At 40.3% G+C, this 23,357-nt stretch overlaps 1 pseudogene; it reads right to left on the bottom strand.

Annotated features, from left to right (window-relative positions):
- Positions 1 to 1,031: 1,031 nt before the first annotated feature.
- Positions 1,032 to 1,208, bottom strand: LOC125775929 (small nucleolar RNA U3; annotated as a pseudogene).
- Between the last annotated feature and the right edge of the window lie 22,149 nt (positions 1,209 to 23,357).

The following is a 23,357-nucleotide window of genomic DNA, read 5'->3' on the forward strand; positions in this document are numbered from 1 at the left end:
ATTCCATTTTGAAATGTTGTATAAAACCAACCAATCATCAACAACATTCCTTAAATCTCAATGAAAATATTTGTGTTACCATACACATACATACATACGCACAAAGTTTGTTTACTTTGTTTATTCTCTCTTGCTCTTCTAATGTGGATCATTCACAATGCGTAACCAGCTGTCAAACTTACTTCAGAAATAATGTATTTTTTTTCTTGAGTAATTACTTGAGAGCTGCGTACCAACCTTAAAAACGGAAAGCTAGCTTTTATTGTTTTGTTCATACATTGCGAAAAATATTGCTTGTTAGTTTAAATTTATCACTAGTTGCAATTTCAATGAAATGTAAACCCCTCATTTATTACGTTTCAATACAAAAAAAAAAAACAAAAAAAAAAAAAAAAAACAAAAAAAAAATATGTGTACGCATATGTATGTTTATATGCTTGTGATTTATTTGTTCGGCAATGTATGCAAATATATGTACATATAAGTATATATGAATGTATGAACATGCAAGTCAATGCGCGCACATGCGTATACATACACTCATATGAGCATGTGCAGATACACAAGATAGGATAGAAGATGTATGCCTTTTAACATCGTATACTTTACAAATAAATTTTTTTCTTACTAATAGAAATTAAAATAAAGAAAAATATTTATTTTTATAGTATACGATGTTAAAAGCAAAAAATTAAAAATTTATTCTGTTGGGATTCGAACCTGTGGCACACGTAGCATCTTGACTTTCCAAGCGCTTACCACCAACACCACCATTGACACTTAGGTTGCGCTGACTTAAGTATGATTTGGTTATGCATGTAAGAAACATACGATGGTTCTAATAATTTTGTTTAAGTATAGAAATATGCTTTTGTAAAACATTTGCTTTCGCAAACATACAGACAAATGTACAAACGACATAATATATGTATGTATAATTGTTTCGCATTTTGCTTCTGAATATCACCAAGAAGTACATATAACTTCTACCGCGCGTAGGGACTCCACACGCACCTTTTTTCATTAAAATCACCACTCAGAAGTCGTTTTATCCCTTGTAAGCGAGCGATTTTCGAAGAAACATTTCTAATATGCCAAAAGACAAAATTAGAAATGAATTTCTTAAATCTCACGCTCCCAGATAAAACGATAACCTCGTCCTCCTGGGTCGATTTCAAAACCCACAGAAATGATTCTGTGTGATTCTGAAAGGCCAACGCAGAGTATTTCAAACAAAAGTCACACAAAATAGTTGAGAATTCGCAGAAATGAAAGACAAACGAAAGAAAAAGGAGTATAACTTCAATAATGCACAAGCTGTAAATTCTGTGCACTCACCTTTTTGGGTTTTTATACCAAAAATGAAACTAAACTGAAAATGAGTTTATCCGTGAGTGTGAGGATCGAGCACAACCGAATTTTATTATTGATTTTATTTAAAATGAACCAAGCGACTTTCAATGACTTTTTGAAAAAGAGGAATACCGATGTGTATACTTATGTAAATGTCACAAAAAACCTTTTAATGCGGATCTGGATGTACCGGCGGGACGCGCAGAGATTGAATCGTACCGATCGCTGATGATGTCGCAAACGAACTGAGCGCGTCGATCTGTTTATCGGTCCTTCCTGGATCCCGTTGGTGCTGAATCGGATGATGTGATGGGTGTTGGTGTACATGTGTGCTGATGTGTGTAGATGTCGGTGTGTAAATGCTCTCACGAGTAGTGTAGGATGTGGGTTGTAAGCGTACTGTGGTGAAAGTTGCGTGTTAGTGATGTAGGTTTGAGTCGATGTGGTGTGATGTGGTGAAGGTTGCGTGTTAGTGATGTAAGTTTTGAAACGATGTGATGTGGTGTGGTGAATGTGTTGAGGCCGGGGGAGGATGCTCATTTGTACATCCTGGCCCCCCTAGGCGAGTGTCTAGCCTAGTAGCCTCTGAAGCCGTTGTAACGTGGCTACCACGTTGCTGAGGCCGGTGGAACGACGCGATTGCGGCCTCGGCTGGCGCCTCCGGTTCGGTGTAGGAGAGCGGTGACGCCAGGAACGGGAGTTCTCCGTAGGGTAGGCCGGCCTGCGTGGTTGCGATCGCTGGGGTCCTCTGATGGCATTACGGCTGCGAGGAGCATTACGACGTCCGCCATCGAGTACGCCGGTGCGGTGTAGCAGCGTATGGTGGTGACCCATGCACACTTGGCACTGGTAGCCCGTTGTGCACTCCTGCGTACGATGGGTGGGCGCCAGACAGTTCAGACAATGCCCATGTGCCTGAGCGATCTGCTGGCGCTGCTGCGGGTCATCCCCTTAAAGATGCCACAGCGAGGCAACCGATGACGACGGCGACATAGGGCGCATTCAAGTTGAGGTGGTTCCGAAGCCGTTGATCGCGTGTCGTTTTGGGGAGCCGTTGAAACTGCTCGGGGAGCTGCGGGGGCGATGGTGGTTCGCGGCGCTGCGACTGGTGCAGTCTTCGAGCGCGGAACAGTAACTGCCGAACGTATTGTGGGCGTGGGCGCAGTTGGCATCTCGGCATCCATTGTTATCTGTTAAAAGATTTTATTTTAGTTAACATATACATACATATATATTCATATAGGCATTGGTGCCACGAAATGTGGCACGAGTGAGTCGTCATGTGGATCGACTCTCTTTTCTTGGTTTTTGTTGCTAGTTATTGATATTGGAGCATTTTATCATTATTTATTTTTCGTTTCTTTGTTTATTAGTTACGGTACGTTATTTTCGGTTTACTTTTCGGTTTTATCCGCGGTTGGCAAAAAGCATAGCTTAACGACCGGCCTGGTTAGCGTTCCCGTTTGTGTACGGAGATCGACTACGCGAATATGACCATCGGAGCCGTAGTAGAGCTGCTCTATGCGGCCAAGCCGCCATTCGGTGGGGGGGAGACAATCGTCATTGATCAAGACACAATCTCCAAGCTTAGGCGCATTTTCTGTTGTTTTCCATCGGTACCTTCTGTGGAGGTCCTTTAAATAATCATCTTTCCATCGACGACTGAAGTCATGATGGAGAATTTTAATTCTTTCCCAACGGTTTAATAAGGAAAGCGACTCCACGCCTGGCTCAGGTGTGGCCAGAATGGGCGCTCCTTTAAGAAAATGCCCTGGCGTGAGGGCAGTAAAGTCTGAGGGATCTTGCGAGATTGCAGCGAGAGGCCGTGAATTAAGAACGGCTTCAATTCTAATTAAGAGGGTCGTGAATTCTTCGAAATTAAATTTGTGGTTGCCAGCTATCTTTTTAAAATGAGATTTGAAGCTTTTTACGGCAGATTCCCATAAGCCACCCATATGTGGAGCGCTTGGGGGGATAAACTGCCAATTGATACCTTGGGGTGCGTACTTTTGTACGATGTCAGGTGATACTTGTTTAAAGAAATCGACAAACTGTTTCTCTGTGGCTCGTTGAGCTCCAATAAATGTTTTGCCATTATCGCTCATGATTTTGGATGGAAAGCCCGTCTTCCGACGAAGCGAGCAAATGCCGCGAGAAAAGCCTCCGTTGTCAGACTGGTACATAGCTCTAGGTGCACTGCTTTTGTCGTGAAACAGACAAAAACAGCCACGTAGCCTTTCATGAGGGTAGGAGACCTTAACATGGATGCCTTTATCATAAAAGGCCCAGCAAAATCTACACCTGTAGTGGTGAACGGCAGAGCAAAATTGCAGCGTTCAGGTGGAAGTGCTGCCATAATCTGCGATCGCATTTTCTGCTTATGCATAGTGCAGATTTTGCACATGAAAATGCACTTTTTTATTTGGGGCTTCAGTCGGGGTATGTACAGCTCTTGGCGGACCATATGTTGCATGAGGCGATGTTCGGCATGGAGCATTAGTGTGTGGATATATCTAATAAATAACGTGGCAAACGGACACCTCTCTGGTATGATTATAGGGTGGCGTTCATTGTACGTTAGGCTTGAATTAGCAAGCCGACCATTTGCACGAAGTAAACCCTTCGAATCTAGAAATGGGTTTAGGACTAAGAGTGAGCTCTTTTTATCGATAGGCTTCGATTCTCTTAGTAATTCTACATCGCGGCTGAAGTAGCGCGTTTGGGTTGCAGCGATAAGAGCGACCTTTGCTTTTTGTAAGTCTTGGTGCGTCAATTTATCGCAATGGAGATAAGTTGCTCCTTTAACTTTAAGTTTGAGCCGCTCTAAAAACTTGAGAATATAGGCAACTACCCGGAGGGCTCGGGGAAACGATGAAAATCGTTCAAGGATGTCAGTGTCATCCAGTGTTGCATGATAAGTGTCGATTTTACGACTTTCTGGGGCAAGTATGTTGCGCATGGGCGATTGTGGCCAAGAATCGGGAGATTCTGTTAACCATCGGGGGCCATTCCACCAGAGGGTGGAGGTGGCAAGATGCAGAGGCTTGCATCCTCTTGTACCTAGATCAGCAGGATTGTCAGCACTGGCTACGTGACGCCAAGTGGCTGATCCTACTAGGTCAAGTATTTCAGATGTTCGGTTAGAAATATAAGTTTTCCACGCATGTGGTGGTTTTTCTAACCAGGCTAGAACTATCTCGGAATCGGACCATAAATATAATCTGTATTTCGCCATATTTAAGTGGGTCTGCACCGTTGAAGCTAGCTTTGCTAGTAGCAGAGCGCCACAGAGTTCAAGTCGTGGTAGACTTATCGTTTTTAGAGGCGCAACTTTTGCTTTTGCCGCTAATAAGTGGCTTGTGGTTGCAATATCGCTTTGTGTGCGCACATAAATAGTGGCACAATATGCCTTTTCAGAGGCGTCGCAGAAACCGTGTAGTTCCACTTTGTATTCGGGGGAATAGTTTACCCACCGTGGAATTTGTATCTTCGAGATGTCGTTCAAATTATTAGCGAACTGGGACCATTTTTCTAAACGAAGAGGTTTCACTTGTTCGTCCCAGTCGGTTCCGTCTAGCCATAATTCTTGGATCAAGATTTTCGCTTGTATCATAATTGGCGAAAGCCATCCTGCGGGGTCAAAAAGTTTTGCCACCGAGGAGAGAATTTGGCGTTTTGTAATGGCGGATAATGCGGATATGGACTCAGTCGTGTATGAAAACTGGTCCGATATCGCATTCCATTGGATGCCTAGTGTTTTTGTTGTACTATCCTTTTCAAATATAAGGAAATTAGTATCCAACAAATGGTCTTTAGGAATATTTTTTAAAATATTTGGGTGATTGGCAGTAATTTTTTTTAAAGGAAACCCTGCGGTATTGAGGGCATTTATTACCTGTGATAAGGTCTCGTATGCTTGTGGAAGACTGTGGCTTCCAGACAGGATATCGTCTACATACGTTTGCGCTTTTAAGACTTGTGTTGCCAGTGGAAATTCTGGCTTTGTGTCTTCTGCCAGTTCGTGTAGTGTACGAATGGCTAGATATGGGGCACAGTTTACGCCAAAAGTAACTGTTTTCAATTTAAAGTCGCGTAGTGGACTATTGGCAGATTTTCGGAAAATAATCCGCTGAAAATCTTGATCATCTTTATGAACCAGTATTTGTCGATACATTTTTTCGACATCCCCGTTGAATACGTATTTGTATATACGCCAGTTCAATATGAGGAGCATTAAATCTGGTTGGAGTGTGGGTCCCGTAAATAGAATATCATTTAGGGAATTACCTGAGCTCGTGGATCGTGATGCATTGAATACAACTCGAACTTTTGTTGTTTTCTTCTCAGGCTTTACTACTGCATGATGTGGCAAGTAGAAAGAGTAATATTTGCCTCTTATGATTTTTTCACATGGGCTTACTTCCTCCATGTGATCTAAATGAAGGTATTCTTCCACGACACCATCATAAACTTGTTTAAGCTCACCTTTTCTAAGTAGGTTTTTCTCCATACTTAGAAACTGCTGTATTGCAGAGGTGCGAGAGTGACCCAAGGCGAGTGTGTCTGGAAATTGTTGTTTTATTGGTAGTCGTACGACATACCGACCATTAGCTGATCGAGTAGTTGTGGCTTTGTAAAAGTCTTCACAATACTGATCTTCTGGTGTTGTAATTGAAATGGGGGGGAGTTCTTCTAACTCCCAAAACTTTCTCAATTGTGAATTGAGGTACTCGTTTGAGATTTCCTCAACTTGAGTTGTCATGGCTGTGACTGGTTCCGCAACTAGTCCACTTAGGACCCATCCGAAAATGGTATTTTGCGCCAGTAGTGTTTTCGAAATTTTTTCAACACCTTCTAATATGATTTGCGGTATAAGGTCGCTGCCTATTAAGATGTCTATCTGAGCTGGCGTGTTGCAGTTGGGATCTGCCAGTGTCAGGTGTGAAATTTTATCCCAATGCTTGCTATTTATTTGATAGCTTGGAAGCATGTTTGTTAGTTGCGGTAAGACAATAGCATTTGCTTGAATGCGCTTATCCGCTTTGGGGGAAATTAGGGTAATGGGGCAGATTTTACTTGAGTTTTGTACTACTCGTCCGCCCATTCCCGTAATTTCATAGTTGGCATGTTTTGTTGGCAGTTTTAGCCTATTTTGTGCCCTAGACGCTATGAATGATCGTTGCGATCCTTGGTCTATAAGGGCTCTTAGTTTGAACAGTTCTCCTCGATGTTCGATGGAGACAACTGCTGTGGGTAGTAGTACTCTACTATGATTTTCGCTGTGTAGCGTTTGAGTTTTTAATGCCTTTGAACAACATGGTGTTTCTTGGCAATTTTCTTTTGTTTCGGGAGTTGCTGTGGCAACTAAACCCGTGGCTTTTTTTGAAAAAGCGCTGCTATGAGATGTGTTGGGAAAGTTATTGAGATGTAACATAGAGTGATGCCTTTTGTGGCAATATACGCAATTAAATTTGCTTTCGCAAGTATTGAGATTGTGTGAGTGGGACAAGCAGTTTGTACAGAGTCTTTTTGACCTGACAAAGTTGTTCCTTTCAGTGACATTCATTTTTTTAAATTTCTCGCAAGCTTTTAACTTATGCCCTCCAGAACATAGTTCGCATGACGTGAATTTATTTTGTTCAGATGTGAACGATTGTGCTTTGAAAAAGCTTCTGTTTAAATTATTGTTGCTTCCGGCTTGGGGTCTATTGAAGCTTCGATTTAAGTCTTGTTGAACGTTTTTAGTTCTGACTACTTTTTTGTCTACCCTTTCCGCAATTTCGTATTGGGTAGTTAAGAAATCTTTCATCTGCTGCCACGTTGGGCATTTTCTTCTTGATGAGAGCGATTGCTCCCACAAAAGTAATGATTTCTCTGGTAATGCGGCGGTACATATGTTTACCAGAATAGGATCCCAATTGTGAGTGGGAATATTTTGTGTCGATAGAACCGACAAACAGTTTGAAACAGTGGATTCTAGTTTCATGAATTCTTCACTGGTTTCTCTTTGAATTTTAGGCAAGTTCATAAGTATCGTTACTTGCTTGTCAACTAATATTCTCTCATTTTCGTATCTTTGTCTTAAAGCTTCCCAAGCTAAATTAAAATTATCGTCATTCAATGCGAACTGTTTGACTATTACGCCTGCTTGACCTTTAGTTTTGTATCGGAGGTGATACAGTTTTTGCGCCTGTGATAATTTTGGATGGTTTATGTACACGGCTGTAAACATGTCCCGGAAGGACGGCCATTGTTCATAACCTCCATGAAATATTTCCGTATCACACGCTGGCACTTTGAGATGAATGCCTGCACTTTGAATTGCCTCTTGGGCTTGCAATTGAGGTATCTCTACTCTACTGTGGGGAGTAGGTGCAATTGCCTTCATAAGTTTTAATTGATCTGAGATCATTGCTTTTGTGTCTTCATAGCGGTCTAAGCAATTTTCGTATTTGGCGTAAGCCGAAGATTTAAAATTTTCAGGTAGATCTGAATCATCAGTTTCTACTATTGCGTCGTATGCAGCTTGGAGGCGTGTCCAAAAATTGTCAATAGATTTATTTTTTATTTCTAGTACCGATTCAGAGTTGTCCTGAATCGGTGAAGATGCAAATCGAGTGCAGTATTTAATCAAGCTGTCACTCTCAGAAATGAATTTAATATACGAGATGTCCCTCCCCCTTTTTTGCTTTGTAGCACCTTGCTTTGAGCGTGTAGCTTCAGCAGGTGTACATGGTCTTTTATCATCAGTAATCATTTTGGGAATTCTTAAGAATTCTGCTTTAGATTCTTTTGAATCTGTGCTGATTCAGAAAAATTTGAGTTAATAAAATATAAGGATATTTTATTATAATAGAAAGATTTGTTCCCGAAAACTCTTTTTAATAAATAAGAGTTGTTTATTTCCGAAAAATGGGATTATTAAAATATGTATAACCGAAAGCTCTTTTCAATAAAGAAGAGCTGTTATTTCCGAAAAAGAATGTAAGCATGCGTTATCGCTTTTATTGCTCGCGTATTTACTTGCGTGTTTTTTTTTTTGATATCGGAAAAAATATTTTTTGTGGCTTTATCCGTATGCCCTTGTATCAGCGCGCACTGAACACAAGGTTAATACCCTTTGTACATACGTGTGGATGTTATGTGCATATAATATGCGTTAAATGAAATATGTGCACTTATGCTTGTTCTTGTTGGACAAGGAACAAGAAAATGCTCGGAAATCGCCAAATTGGACCTTTAATATTTGAATGTATGTACAAAAGTAATTAGTTTGCAATTTTCAGTTTTTTCAACCAATGTTGATTTTTCGCACAGTTTATTTAATTTCTTGTATCCTATGTTTATAGGTATACAACATTCGAAAGTTTTCGGCAATATAATATTTCGCGTTTATATATATTCGCGGTAAGAAATATGCGCTAAAAGCGCTACTGTATATATTTATATATATATATGTATATGTATGCATTTATTAAAAAATTGTTTTATATATGTATATTTCGTTTGCTGATATGTATGTATATATTAAAAAATTGTTTTATATATGTATATTTCGTTTGCTGATATGTATGTATATATGTATGTATGTATGTTTGTTTTTGTTCTTTTTATGTTTTATTCTTATTTCTCCCTTTGCTTACTTTGAAAGCAATCCCTCTCCCAGCTGAATAATCTGAAGCGGTATTGCATTTGCAAGTATCCCTCTCACAGTTACTAAGCCGGAGCGGTATTGCCAGAATAATTAGCAAGTAAATACTTGAATACTGATATTTTTTATTGTTTGCGGATTGTGTGTATTGTATACACGAAGGTAAGTCTTAAGGGCATATAATAATTTATTTGGTTATATATATATATGTATATTGAGGATACATATATGTATATATATATATTATTTTCCTTTTTGTACTGTGAATTTACCGCCAAGCTTTCACTAACCGTTTTATTAAACGGATTTAGTAGCTATCTGTTTTATGCAGTTGACCGTTGGAGCAACGATACATACATATATACATATATTATATATAACGATAAAAATCAAATGTGAAATGGATACACTCACTTTATGTTCCCTCAGGGGATTTTGGGGAGTTTTTTTTTTTTTTTTAAGAAAATTGGGTGCGTGTGCGCTTCTGCTATTCCTCCTGCTGTTGAGCTGCCTCCTCTCCGCTGTTCCAGTGTTGGTTGTTAGTATTTTTTTTTTTTTCTTTTAATTTAATGATTTTTGATTTTCTATGTTTCGCGCCCGATTTTTTAAATTTCGCACCCGTTTTGTTAGTAAAGTTTTAATTGTTGTGTTGTTTTTGGTTCTATTGATTTATGTATTGAATTTCACTGCTTTTCCTTCTTTCTTTTCGTTTGTTTAGCACTTCACTGCGTTTTGGGTTCACCGCACTTTTTACTAACTTCTTTTTTTTTTCTTTTATATGTATGTTTTATATGTATGTTCACTTTTGGTACATGTATGTATATATTCTTTGTCACTCACTTTTTTTTTTTTTTTTTTTTGTTTTTTTTTTTAAATTTTTGTGTCACTGCACTTCACTGCTTGTACCATGTGCCTTTCTGTAGGCTCGAAGGACCAATGTAAATTCTGTGCACTCACCTTTTTGGGTTTTTATACCAAAAATGAAACTAAACTGAAAATGAGTTTATCCGTGAGTGTGAGGATCGAGCACAACCGAATTTTATTATTGATTTTATTTAAAATGAACCAAGCGACTTTCAATGACTTTTTGAAAAAGAGGAATACCGATGTGTATACTTATGTAAATGTCACAAAAAACCTTTTAATGCGGATCTGGATGTACCGGCGGGACGCGCAGAGATTGAATCGTACCGATCGCTGATGATGTCGCAAACGAACTGAGCGCGTCGATCTGTTTATCGGTCCTTCCTGGATCCCGTTGGTGCTGAATCGGATGATGTGATGGGTGTTGGTGTACATGTGTGCTGATGTGTGTAGATGTCGGTGTGTAAATGCTCTCACGAGTAGTGTAGGATGTGGGTTGTAAGCGTACTGTGGTGAAAGTTGCGTGTTAGTGATGTAGGTTTGAGTCGATGTGGTGTGATGTGGTGAAGGTTGCGTGTTAGTGATGTAAGTTTTGAAACGATGTGATGTGGTGTGGTGAATGTGTTGAGGCCGGGGGAGGATGTTCATTTGTACACAAGCATACAAACATATATATGCGCACACTTGTGAATAGTCATCTCGTCATCGCGTAGAATATGAAGAGACAGAAACATATGTATTTACGGCAGCGTTGTCCACTGCCTATGCGCACAATAGCGCACGGACAGTACCAGACACCTCACACCAACATGTCGCGACAAGTGTCTGTGAAAACACGATTGTGCTACTGTATTCAAACTAGAAATAAATTCTGTTGAGATTCGATCGTATGTTTCTTGCATGCATAACCAAATCATACTTAAGTCAGCGCAACCTAAGTGTCAATGGTGGTGTTGGTGGTAAGCGCTTGGAAAGTCAAGATGCTAACACAGGTCACAGGTTCGAATCTTAACAGAATTTATTTTTAATTTTTTGCTTTTTAACATCGTATACTATACTAATAAATATTTTTCTTACTAATAGAAAATAAATGTATCCCACCAATATACATATACATAATATTGCTGTGATAAATTTAATTTCTATTAGTAAGAAAAATATTAATTTGTATAGTATACGATGTTAAAAGCAAAAAATTAAAAATTTATTCTGTCCAGATTCGAACCTGGGACCTGTGTTAGCATCTTGACCTTCCAAGCGCTTACCACCAACACCACCACTGACAATTAGGTTGCGCTGACTTAAGTATGATTTGGTTATGAATGTAAGAAACATACGATGGTTCTAATAATTTTGTTTAAGTATAGAAATATACATACTTTTAGAACATTTGCTTTCGCAATAAATTTATCACAGCAATATACATATACATAATATGTATATACATATGCATAATATGCAAGAATGATAGAAAAGTACATGTACTCTATCATTCTTGCATAATATGTATATACCAGAGAACGGCATCGGCTGAATGAAAAACATTCGTACGCGCTCAACAGCCGAATAATCACACTGTTCCGATCAGCCGATCCGAATGCATGCGCTCACATTTTCGTTGTTGATTTTAAATACACTCGGGTGTGTGCGATTTTTCGTTTCACTGCGAGTTTGTTCGGCTCATGTTCAATATAATGATTTCGGTCGCTTGCTCATTCGGTTCAACAATCATTGTTTTGAACAACAACAACACTCAACTCGCAAAAATCAACTCGTATGATTTTACTCATGCGCACAGCAAGCGGCACTTTTTCTGCAGAGATGAAATGTGAGAAGAACGAAAACAAAAACAAGCTACAACAACAAGCTGCAGTTCGTGGAACGCATGAGGCTTACATAGAAATTGTTACTGTACATGCACGCTCACATCGTGTCGTCTTGTCGCTAATAGTTTACTCATAATCGATCAACTCAAATTGAACCGAATGATGCTTTCGTCAACACATGCTCATTTTATTGAACGCTGACTTTTGTTCAGTGAGTTGAATTGAGTGAGAAATTTTGAACCGAAGACTCAAGATCCTCGGAATGATGTGTACGGCAAAATTAGTTGATTTTTACTCATCACTCTGTTTTTTTCAGTGAGTTGGGTTGAATGAAAAAGTTCGCGTATGAGTAAATCAAGAAAATAGTGATTTTTGCAGTTCTCTGGTATATACATATACATAACATTGCTGTGATGCCCTGAGAAGTATAGTCTTAATAAATTTATTTTTAATTTTTTACTTACTAATAGAAATTAAATTTATCACAGCAATATTATGTATATGTTTATGTATATTGCTGTGATAAATTTATTTTCTATTAGTAAGAAAAAAAAGGTGCATGGAGTCCCTACGCGCGGATGAAGTTATACTTCTTAGTGATATTCAGAAATGCATATCATTTTGTATGAAAGAAAACTTCTTCTTCTTCTTTACTGGCGTAGACACCGCTTACGCGATTATAGCCGAGTCAACAACAGCGCGCCAGTCGTTTCTTCTCTTCGCTACGTGGCGCCAATTGGATATTCCAAGCGAAGCCAGGTCCTTCTCCACTTGGTCCTTCCAACGGAGTGGAGGTCTTCCTCTTCCTCTGCTTCCCCGGCGGGTACAGCGTCGAATACTTTCAGAGCTGGAGTGTTTTCGTCCATTCGGGCAACATGACCTAGCCAGCGTAGCCGCTGTCTTTTAATTCGCTGAACTATATCAATGTCGCCGTATATCTCGTACAGCTCATCGTTCCATCGAATGCGATATTCGCCGTGGCCAACGCGCAAAGGACCATAAATCTTTCGCAGAACTTTTCTCTCGAAAACTCGCAACGTCGACTCATCAGATGTTGTCATCGTCCAAGCCTCTGCACCATATAACAGGACGGGTATTATGAGTGACTTATAGAGTTTGGTTTTTGTTCGTCGAGAGAGGACTTTGCTTCTCAATTGCCTACTTAGTACGAAGTAGCACCTGTTGGCAAGAGTTATCCTGCGTTGGATTTCAAAGCTGACATTGTTGGTGGTGTTTACGCTGGTTCCAAGATAGACGAAATTATCTACAACTTCAAAGTTATGACTGTCAACAGTGACGTGAGTGCCAAGTCGCGAGTGCGACGACTGTTTGTTTGATGACAGGAGATATTTCGTCTTGCCCTCGTTCACTGCCAGACCCATTTGCGTTGCTTCCTTGTTCAGTCTGGAGAAAGCAGAACTAACGGCGCGGGTGTGGAGACCTATGATATCAATATCATCGGCATACGCCAGCAGCTGCACACTCTTATAAAAGATTGTACCTGCTCGATTAAGTTCTGCAGCTCGAACTATTTTCTCCAGCAGCAGATTGAAAAAGTCGCACGATAGGGAGTCGCCTTGTCTGAAACCTCGTTTGGTATCGAACGGCTCGGAGAGGTCCTTCCCGATCCTGACGGAGCTTTTGGTCCCGCTCAACGTCAGTTTACACAGCCGTATTAGTTTTGCGGGGATACCAAATTCAGACATTGCGGCATAAAGGCAGCTCCTTTTCGTACTGTCGAAAGCAGCTTTAAAATCGACGAAGAGGTGATGTGTGTCGATTCTCCTTTCACGGGTCTTTTCCAAGATTTGGCGCATGGTGAATATCTGGTCGGTTGTTGATTTACCAGGTCTGAAGCCACACTGATAAGGTCCAATCAGTTTGTTGACGGTGGGCTTTAATCTTTCACACAATACGCTCGATAGAACCTTATACGCGATATTAAGGAGGCTAATCCCACGGTAGTTGGCGCAGATTGTGGGGTCTCCTTTTTTATGGATTGGGCATAGCACACTTAAATTCCAATCGTTGGGCATGCTTTCGTCCGACCATATTTTACAAAGAAGCTGATGCATGCTCCTTATCAGTTCTTCGCCGCCGTGTTTGAATAGCTCGGCTGGCAATCCATCCGCCCCCGCCGCTTTGTTGTTCTTCAGGCGGGTAATTGCTATTCGAACTTCTTCTTGGTCGGGCAATGGAACGTCTTTTCCATCGTCATCGATTGGGGAATCGGGTTCGTCTTCTCCTGGCGTTGTGTGTTCACTGCCATTCAGCAGGCTGGAGAAGTGTTCCCTCCATAATTTAAGTATGCTCTGGGCATCGGTGACTAGATCACCTTGGGGGGTTCTACATGAGTATGCTCCGGTCTTGAAACCTTCTGTAAGCCGCCGCATCTTTTGGTAGAATTTTCGAGCATTACCCCTGTCGGCCAGCTTATCAAGCTCTTCGTACTCACGCATTTCGGCCTCTTTCTTTTTCTGTCTACAAATGCGTCTCGCTTCCCTCTTCAACTCTCGGTATCTATCCCATCCCGCACGTGTTGTGGTCGATCGTAACGTTGCGAGGTAGGCAGCCTGTTTTCTCTCCGCTGCGACACGGCACTCCTCGTCGTACCAGCTGTTCTTTTGCACCTTCCGAAAACCAATGGTTTCGGTTGCAGCTGTACGTAAGGAGTTTGAAATGCCGTCCCACAGTTCCCTTATACCGAGTTGTTGACGAGTGCTCTCAGAGAGCAGGAGTGCAAGCCGAGTAGAAAATCGCTCGGCTGTCTGTTGTGATTGCAGCTTCTCGACGTCGAACCTTCCTTGTGTTTGTTGGCGTGCGTTTTTTGCTGCACAGAGGCGGGTGCGAATCTTAGCTGCAACAAGATAGTGGTCCGAGTCGATGTTAGGACCTCGGAGCGCACGCACATCTAAAACACTGGAGACGTGTCTTCCGTCTATCACAACATGATCGATCTGGTTGGTAGTTTTTCGATCCGGAGACAGCCAGGTAGCTTGATGAATCTTCTTATGCTGGAATCTAGTACTACAGATAACCATATTTCGGGCCCCGGCGAAGTCGATCAGCCTCAACCCATTTGGGGATGTTTCCTCGTGGAGGCTGAATTTACCGACCGTAGTGCCAAAGATACCTTCTTTGCCCACCCTGGCGTTGAAGTCGCCAAGCACGATTTTGACATCGTGGCGGGGGCAGCTCTCATAAGCGAGCTCCAAGCGCTCATAAAAGTCATCTTTGGTCACATCGTCCTTCTCTTCCGTCGGGGCGTGGGCGCAAATCAGCGATATGTTGAAGAACCTCGCTTTGATGCGGATTGTGGCTAGACGTTCATTCACCGGAGTGAATGATAGTACTCGGCGACGGAGTCTCTCTCCCACCACAAATCCAACACCAAACTTGCGCTCCTTTATATGGCCACTGTAGTAAATGCCACAAGGACCTACTCGTCTTTGTCCTTGTCCCGTCCATCGCATTTCTTGGACGGCGGTGATGTCAGCCTTTATTTTCACGAGGACATCAACCAGCTGGGCAGTGGCACCTTCCCAATTAAGGGACCGGACATTCCAGGTGCATGCCCTCAATTCGTAGTCCTTATTTCGTTTTCCATGGTCGTCATCAAAAGGGGGGTCTCTCATCCGAGGCTGGTTGTTGCTATTCGCTGGGTTTGTTTTTTTACGTGGCGGGTCACAAACCCAGCGCACAACCCTATGTAGGGGATATTTCGCCTTCTCACGTTAGCTCGCCTTCAAACGGATGTTCTTAGGCTACCCAGAGGATACTTGGTCAAAGACCGGAAGTCGTGAGCTGCTTGAGTCATATGTAAAAGAATCGTTGCTGGCCACTCCCAAGTGAATGGCGATCAGAGAACTTTCCTCACTTGCGTGAACTTCTACATATGACTCCATCCTCCACATATGACTCCATGAAAGAAAACTAGAAAACTTAAATTCACATTTTATAAATTTATTATGCACATAAAATGAAGAATAAAGCAAAGTCTAAATGAATGAATTTTGACTCAGAAAGTAGTTCCGTCTCTTCGTTGCGGAAGAGAATATGCAGCGTAATCATCTCTCTTTTGTTCTTCGCCAATTTGGCTGCCGGATTGACTTGTGAAGATCAATTTTTTGTTGGTGACATATTCATATGTGTACGCATATGTATGTTTGTATGCTTGTGATTTATTTGTTCGGCAATGTATGCAAATATATGTACATATAAGTATATATGAATGTATGAACATGCAAGTCAATGCGCGCACATGCGTATACATATATTCATATGAGCATGCGCAGATACACAAGATAGGATAGAAGATGTATGCCTTTTAACATCGTATACTATACAAAAAAAAAGGTGCGTGGAGTCCCTACGCGCGGAAGAAGTTATACTTCTTAGCGGTGTTCAGAAATGCATAACATTTTCTATGAAAGAAAACTTAAATTCACATTTTATAATTTTATTATGCACATTTTATACAGCAAAGTCTAAGTGAAGGAATTTGAATTCTGTCGCTTCGTTTCGGAAGGGAATATGCAGCGTAACCATATATATTTTGTAATCTATCAACACGCGTTGAAAGCCCAGCAGTTATCGGTGAATTGGCGATCGTTGATTCATCAGTAGTTATAGATGCTCCCGCAGAGATTGATGAAACAGCAGACGTTGAATCTTTTTTCGCGCTCTCTGATATTCCTCAGCTGTTTTCCTCTTCCTCGATTGACTGCCAGCTATCATTTCCAATTTCTCCTTTTCCAGCTCTGCTTTCTTTCGTGCTCGGTATTCACGATATTATTGTGCTGATTTCCCTCCTTTTGAAACACGGGCTGCACCGTCTTTTTCCGCTGTAAAATCAATTTAAAATAAAACATTAAAATTTTTGCCAATCTAATTGATATTAGTTTCAAAAGCACAAGGTGCATATATTACGGAAAATTGAAATATTCAAGAGAAACTTACCATCACATAACCTGGAATCCGCTGTGTTATGTGTATTATCACTATCATTTATTTTATCAACATTGATCGGAGGACCAGCCGCCATTAATCCATCAACACGCGCTGAAGGTCCAGCAGTTATCGGTGAATTGGCGATCGTTGATTCATCAGTAGTTATAGATGCTCCCGCTGAGATTGATGAAACAGCAGACGTTGAATCTTTTTACGCGCTCTCTGATATTTCGCACCTGTTTTCCTCTTCCTCGATTGACTGCCAGCTATCATTTCCAATTTCTCCTTTTCCAGCTCTACTTTCTTTCTTGTTCGGTATTCGCGATAAATTTCAAGCTCTGCTTTCTTTCGTGCTCGGTATTCACGATATTATTGTGCTGATTTCCCTCCTCTTGAAACACGGACTGCACCGTCTTTTTCCGCTGTAAAATCAATTTAAAATCAAAACATTAAAATTTTTGCCAATCTAATTGATATTAGTTTCAAAAGCACAAGTTTAATGCACAAGGTGCATATATTACGGAAAATTGAAATATTCAAGAGAAACTTACCATCACGTAACCTGGAATCCGCTGTGTTATGCGTATTATCACTATCATTTATTTTATCAAGATTGATGAAACAGCAGACGTTGAATCTTTTTTACGCACTCTCTGATATTCCGCAGCTGTTTTCCTCTTCTTCGTTTGACTGCCAGCTATCATTTCAAATTTCTCCTTTTCCCGCTCTGCTTTCTTTCGTGCTCGGTATTCACGAAATTATTGTACTGTTTTCCCTCCTCTTGAAACACGGGCTGCACTGCCCGCGTTGAATGTCCACCAGTTATCGGTGAATTGACGAATGTTGTTTCATCAGTAGTTATAGATGCTCCCGCAGAGATTGATGGAACAGCAAACGTTGAATCCTTTTTACGCGCTCTCTGATACTCAGCAGCTGTTTTCCTCTTCCTCGTTTGACTACCAGCTATCATTTCCAAGTTCTCCTTTTCCAGCTCTGCTTTCTTTCTTGTTCGGTATTCACGATATTATTGTACTGTTTTCCCTCCTCTTGAAATAGGGTCTGCACTGCCCGCGTCGAATGTCCAGCGGTTATCGGTGAATTCACGAATGTTGATTCATCAGTAGTTATAGATGCTCCCGCTGAGATTAATGAAACAGCAGACGTTGAATCTTTTTTACGCGCTCTCTGATATTCCGCAGCTGTTTTCCTCTTCTTCGTTTGACTGCCAGCTATCATTTCAAATTTCTCCTTTTCCCGCTCTGCTTTCATTCGTCCTCGGTATTCACGATATTATTGTACTCTTTTCCCTCCTCTTGAAACACGGGCTACACCGTCTTTTTCCGCTGTAAAATCAATTTAAAATCAAAACATTAAAATTTTTGCCAATCTAATTGATATTAGTTTCAAAAGCACAAGTTTAATGCACAAGGTGCATCTATTACGGACAATTGAAATATTCTAGATAAACTTACCATCACATAGCCTGGAATCCGCTGTGTTATGCGTATTATCACCGTCAATTATTTTCTCAACATAGATCGGAGGACCAGCCGCCATTAATCCATCAACTCGCGTTGAAAGCCCAGCAGTTATCGGTGAATTGACGATCGTTGATTCATCAGTAGTTATAGATGCTCCCGCAGAGATTGATGAAACAGCAGACGTTGAATCTTTTTACGCGCTCTCTGATATTCCTCAGCTGTTTTCCTCTTCCTCGGTTGGCTGCCAGCTATCATTTCCAATTTCTCCTTTTCCAGCTCTGCTTTCAGTATTCACGATATTATTGTACTGTTTTCCCTCCTCTTGAAACAAGGGCTGCACTGCCGGCGTTGAATGTCAAGCAGTTATCGGTGAATTGACGATCGTTGATTCATCAGTAGTTATAAAGGGTGATTTTTTAAGAGCTTGATAACTTTTTTAAAATTTGCAAAATCTCATCGGTTCTTTATTTGAAACGTTAGATTGGTTCATGACATTTACTTTTTGAAGATAATTTCATTTAAATGTTGACCGCGGCTGCGTCTTAGGTGGTCCATTCGGAAAGTCCAATTTTGGGCAACTTTTTCGAGCATTTCGGCCGGAATAGCCCGAATTTCTTCGGAAATGTTGTCTTCCAAAGCTGGAATAGTTGCTGGCTTATTTTTGTAGACTTTAGACTTGACGTAGCCCCACAAAAAATAGTCTAAAGGCGTTAAATCGCATGATCTTGGTGGCCAACTTACGGGTCCATTTCTTGAGATGAATTGTTGTCCGAAGTTTTCCCTCAAAATGGCCATAGAATCGCGAGCTGTGTGGCATGTAGCGCCATCTTGTTGAAACCACATGTCAACCAAGTTCAGTTCTTCCATTTTTGGCAACAAAAAGTTTGTTAGCATCGAACGATAGCGATCGCCATTCACCGTAACGTTGCGTCCAACAGCATCTTTGAAAAAATACGGTCCAATGATTCCACCAGCGTACAAACCACACCAAACAGTGCATTTTTCGGGATGCATGGGCAGTTCTTGAACGGCTTCTGGTTGCTCTTCACCCCAAATGCGGCAATTTTGCTTATTTGGTAATAAAATTCAATGATTTGCAAGCGTTGCTCGTTAGTAAGTCTATTCATGATGAAATGTCAAAGCATACTGAGCATCTTTCTCTTTGACACCATGTCTGAAATCCCACGTGATCTGTCAAATACTAATGCATGAAAATCCTAACCTCAAAAAAATCACCCGTTAGATGCTCCCGCAGAGATTGACGAAACAGCAAACGTTGAATCTTTTTTACGAGCTCTCTGATATTTCGCAGCTGTTTTCCTCTTCCTCGATTGACTGCCAGCTATCATTTCCAATTTCTCCTTTTCCCGCTCTGCTTTCTTGCTTGTCCGATACTCACAATAATATTGTGCTGATTTCCCTCCTCTTGAAACACGGGCTACACCGTCTTTTTCCGCTGTAAAATCAATTTAAAATCAAAACATTAAAATTTTTGCCAATCTAATTGATATTAGTTTCAAAAGCACAAGTTTAATGCACAAGGTGCATCAATTACGGACAATGGAAATATTCTAGATAAACTTACCATCACATAACCTGGAATCCGCTGTGTTATGCGTATTATCACCGTCAATTATTTTCTCAACATAGATCGGAGGACCAGCCGCCATTAATCCATCAACACGCGTTGAAAGCCCAGCAGTTATCGGTGAATTGACGATCGTTGATTCATCAGTAGTTAAAGATGCTCCCGCAGAGATTGATGAAACAGCAGACGTTGAATCTTTTTTACGCGCTCTCTGATATTCCGCAGCTGATTTTCTCTTCTTCGTTTGACTGCCAGCTATCATTTCCAAGTTCTCCTTTTCCAGCTCTGCTTTCTTTCTTGTTCGGTATTCACGATAATATTGTACTGTTTTCCCTCCTTTTAAAACACGGGCTGCACTGCCGGCGTTGAATGTCAAGCAGTTATCGGTGAATTGACGATCGTTGATTCATCAGTAGTTATAGATGCTCCCGCAGAGATTGACGAAACAGCAAACGTTGAATCCTTTTTACGAGCTCTCTGATATTTCGCAGCTGTTTTCCTCTTCTTCGTTTGACTGCCAGCTATCATTTCCAAGTTCACCTTTTCCAGCTCTGCTTTCTTTCTTGTTCGGTATTCACGATAATATTGTACTGTTTTCCCTCCTCTTAAAACAATCCAATTGATATTAGTTTCAAGGGACATGTTTAATGCACAAGGTGCATCTATTACAGACAATTGAAATATTCAAGAGAAACTTACCATCACATAACCTGGAATCCGCTGTGTTATGCGTATTATCACTATCATTTATTTTATCAACATTGATCGGAGGTCCAGCCGTCATTAATCCATCAACACGCGTTGAAGGCCCAGCAGTTATCGGTGAATTGACAATCGTTGATTCATCAGTAGTTATAGGTGCTCCCGCAGAGATTGATGAAACAGCAGACGTTGAATCTCTTTTACGCGCTCTCTGATATTCCGCAGCTGATTTTCTCTTCTTCGTTTGACTGCCAGCTATCATTTCCAAGTTCTCCTTTTCCAGCTCTGCTTTCTTTCTTGTTCGGTATTCACAATAATATTGTACTGTTTTCCCTCCTCTTAAAACACGGGCTGCACTGTCTTTTCCCGCGGTAAAATCAATTTAAAATCAAAACATTAAAATTTTTGCCAATCCAATTGATATTAGTTTCAAGGGACATGTTTAATGCACAAGGTGCATCTATTACGGACAATTGAAATATTCAAGATAAACTTAACATCACATAACCTGGAATCCGCTGTGTTATGCGTATTATCACTGTCATTTATTTTATCAACATTGATCGGAGGACCAGCCGCCATTAATCCATCAACACGCGTTGAAGGCTAGAAATCACACAAAATACTCGAAAATTCGCAGAAATTCTAACTGTCACTTAATATACTTTTCATTTGAATCACTATCACTATTCACTGTGAACTCAACGGCTAACACAGCTAATCAGCTAGAAATCACACAAAATACTCGAAAATTCGCAGAAATTGTCACTGTCACTTAATATACTTTTCATTTGAATCACTATCACTATTCACTGTGAACTCAACGGCTAACGCAGCCAATCAGCTAGAAATCACACAAAATACTCGAAAATTCTCAGAAATTGTCACTGTCACTTAATGTACTTTTCATTTGAATCACTATCACTATTCACTGTGAACTCAACGGCTAACGCAGCCAATCAGCTAGAAATCACACAAAATACTCGAAAATTCACAGAAATTGTCACTGTCACTTAATATACTTTTCATTTGAATCACTATCACTATTCACTGTGAACTCAACGGCTAACGCAGCCAATCAGCTAGAAATCACACAAAATACTCGAAAATTCGCAGAAATTGTCACTGTCACTTAATATACTTTTCATTTGAATCACTATCACTATTCACTGTGAACTCAACGGCTAACGAAGCCAATCAGCTAGAAATCACACAAAATACTCGAAAATTCGCAGAAATTGTCACTGTCACTTAATATACTTTTCATTTGAATCACTATCACTATTCACTGTGAACTCAACGGCTAACACAGCTAATCAGCTAGAAATTACACAAAATAGTTGAGAATTCGCAGAAATGAAAGACAAACGAAAGAAAAAGGAGTATAACTTCAATAATGCACAAGCATACAAACATATATATGCGCACACATGTGAATAGTCACCTCGTCATCGCGGAGAATATGAAGAGACAGAAACATATGTATTTACGGCAGCGTTGTCCACTGCCTATGCGCACAATAGCGCACGGACAGTACCAGACACCTCACACCAACATGTCGCGACAAGTGTCTGTGAAAGCACGATTGCGCTACTGTATTCAAACTAAAAAAATAAATTTCGTTGAGATTCGATCGTATGTTTCTTGCATGCATAACCAAATCATACTTAAGTCAGCGCAACCTAAGAGTCAATGGTGGTGTTGGTGGTAAGCGTTTGGAAAGTCAAGATGATAACACAGGTCCCAGGTTCGAATCTCAACAGAATTTATTTTTAATTTTTTGCTTTTTAACATCGTATACTATACTAATAAATATTTTTTCTTACTAATAGAAAATAAATGTATCACAGCAATATACATAAACATATACATAATATTGCTGTGATAAATTTATTTTCTATTAGTAAGAAAAAAATATTTATTAGTATTGATTTCCAAAAGCACAGAAATGATTCTGTGTGATTCTGAAAGGCCAACGCAAAGTATTTCAACCAAAACATACGTAAAATAGTTGAGAATTCGCAGAAAGGCAAACGAAAGAAAAAGAACTATAACTTCAATAATGCACAAGCATACAAACATACATATGCGCACACATGTGAATATGTCACCAACCAAAAATTGAAACATTGTTCTACAAAAACAACAACAGCATAAGCATGGAACATTCTGTTGTGTTGTTGTGTCGGCCGAGCTGTGCCGAAAGAAACGAACAAACGATCGCCGATTGTCACCGCTTCGCTTGCTGCTCGCACATCTTCGCAGACAAGGTTGCGTTACATTCATATGGATGGAGCGAGGTTGCGCAACTTTGCGTTACTTTTATATGGAAGGTTGCGCAACCAGAATCTATCGCAACCTTTTCCGGCGTCGTATAAGAAGTAGAACTTCAATAAGCAGCAATAAAAATTAAATTTTTTAAGAATTTTAGTGATTCTTTATTTTTCATGTATTCTAGTGCAGATCGTACTCTTCAGTCAAGTACTTTGTCATACACGGTATTTTCTGTTTAATTATCAGTCCCAATAACAAAGAACACAGATGGACTTTAGTCACTTGAACATCCCACATATAATGCGAAAAACATGGATATTCCAGATCCAAACCTCTTTAAATTATTGATCTTGCTGTTGTCCGTATTGGACTTAGAGATGCAGAGAAAATATCGTATCCCAAGTATATATAGAAAACGATACTCTTTCTAGTAAATTTAGTTCTTCACATGCAGCACGATATGTTGGGAATATTATACCGTTAATGCTCCGTACTATTTCAAATGACATTGGCTCACACACATTTACCAGCTACCAGCAACAACCTCAAATAGAAGCATTCATCATTATTCGGATGAATATATACGACCAAGAGCATCAGTAGAACGCACATCCGAATAACCAGGAACTGCTTAGCCTTGCTTGCGTCTTCAAAAATTCGTCGATGAA

This window comes from Bactrocera dorsalis, chromosome 1 (genome assembly GCF_023373825.1).
Source record: "Bactrocera dorsalis isolate Fly_Bdor chromosome 1, ASM2337382v1, whole genome shotgun sequence".
Lineage (NCBI taxonomy): Eukaryota > Metazoa > Arthropoda > Insecta > Diptera > Tephritidae > Bactrocera > Bactrocera dorsalis.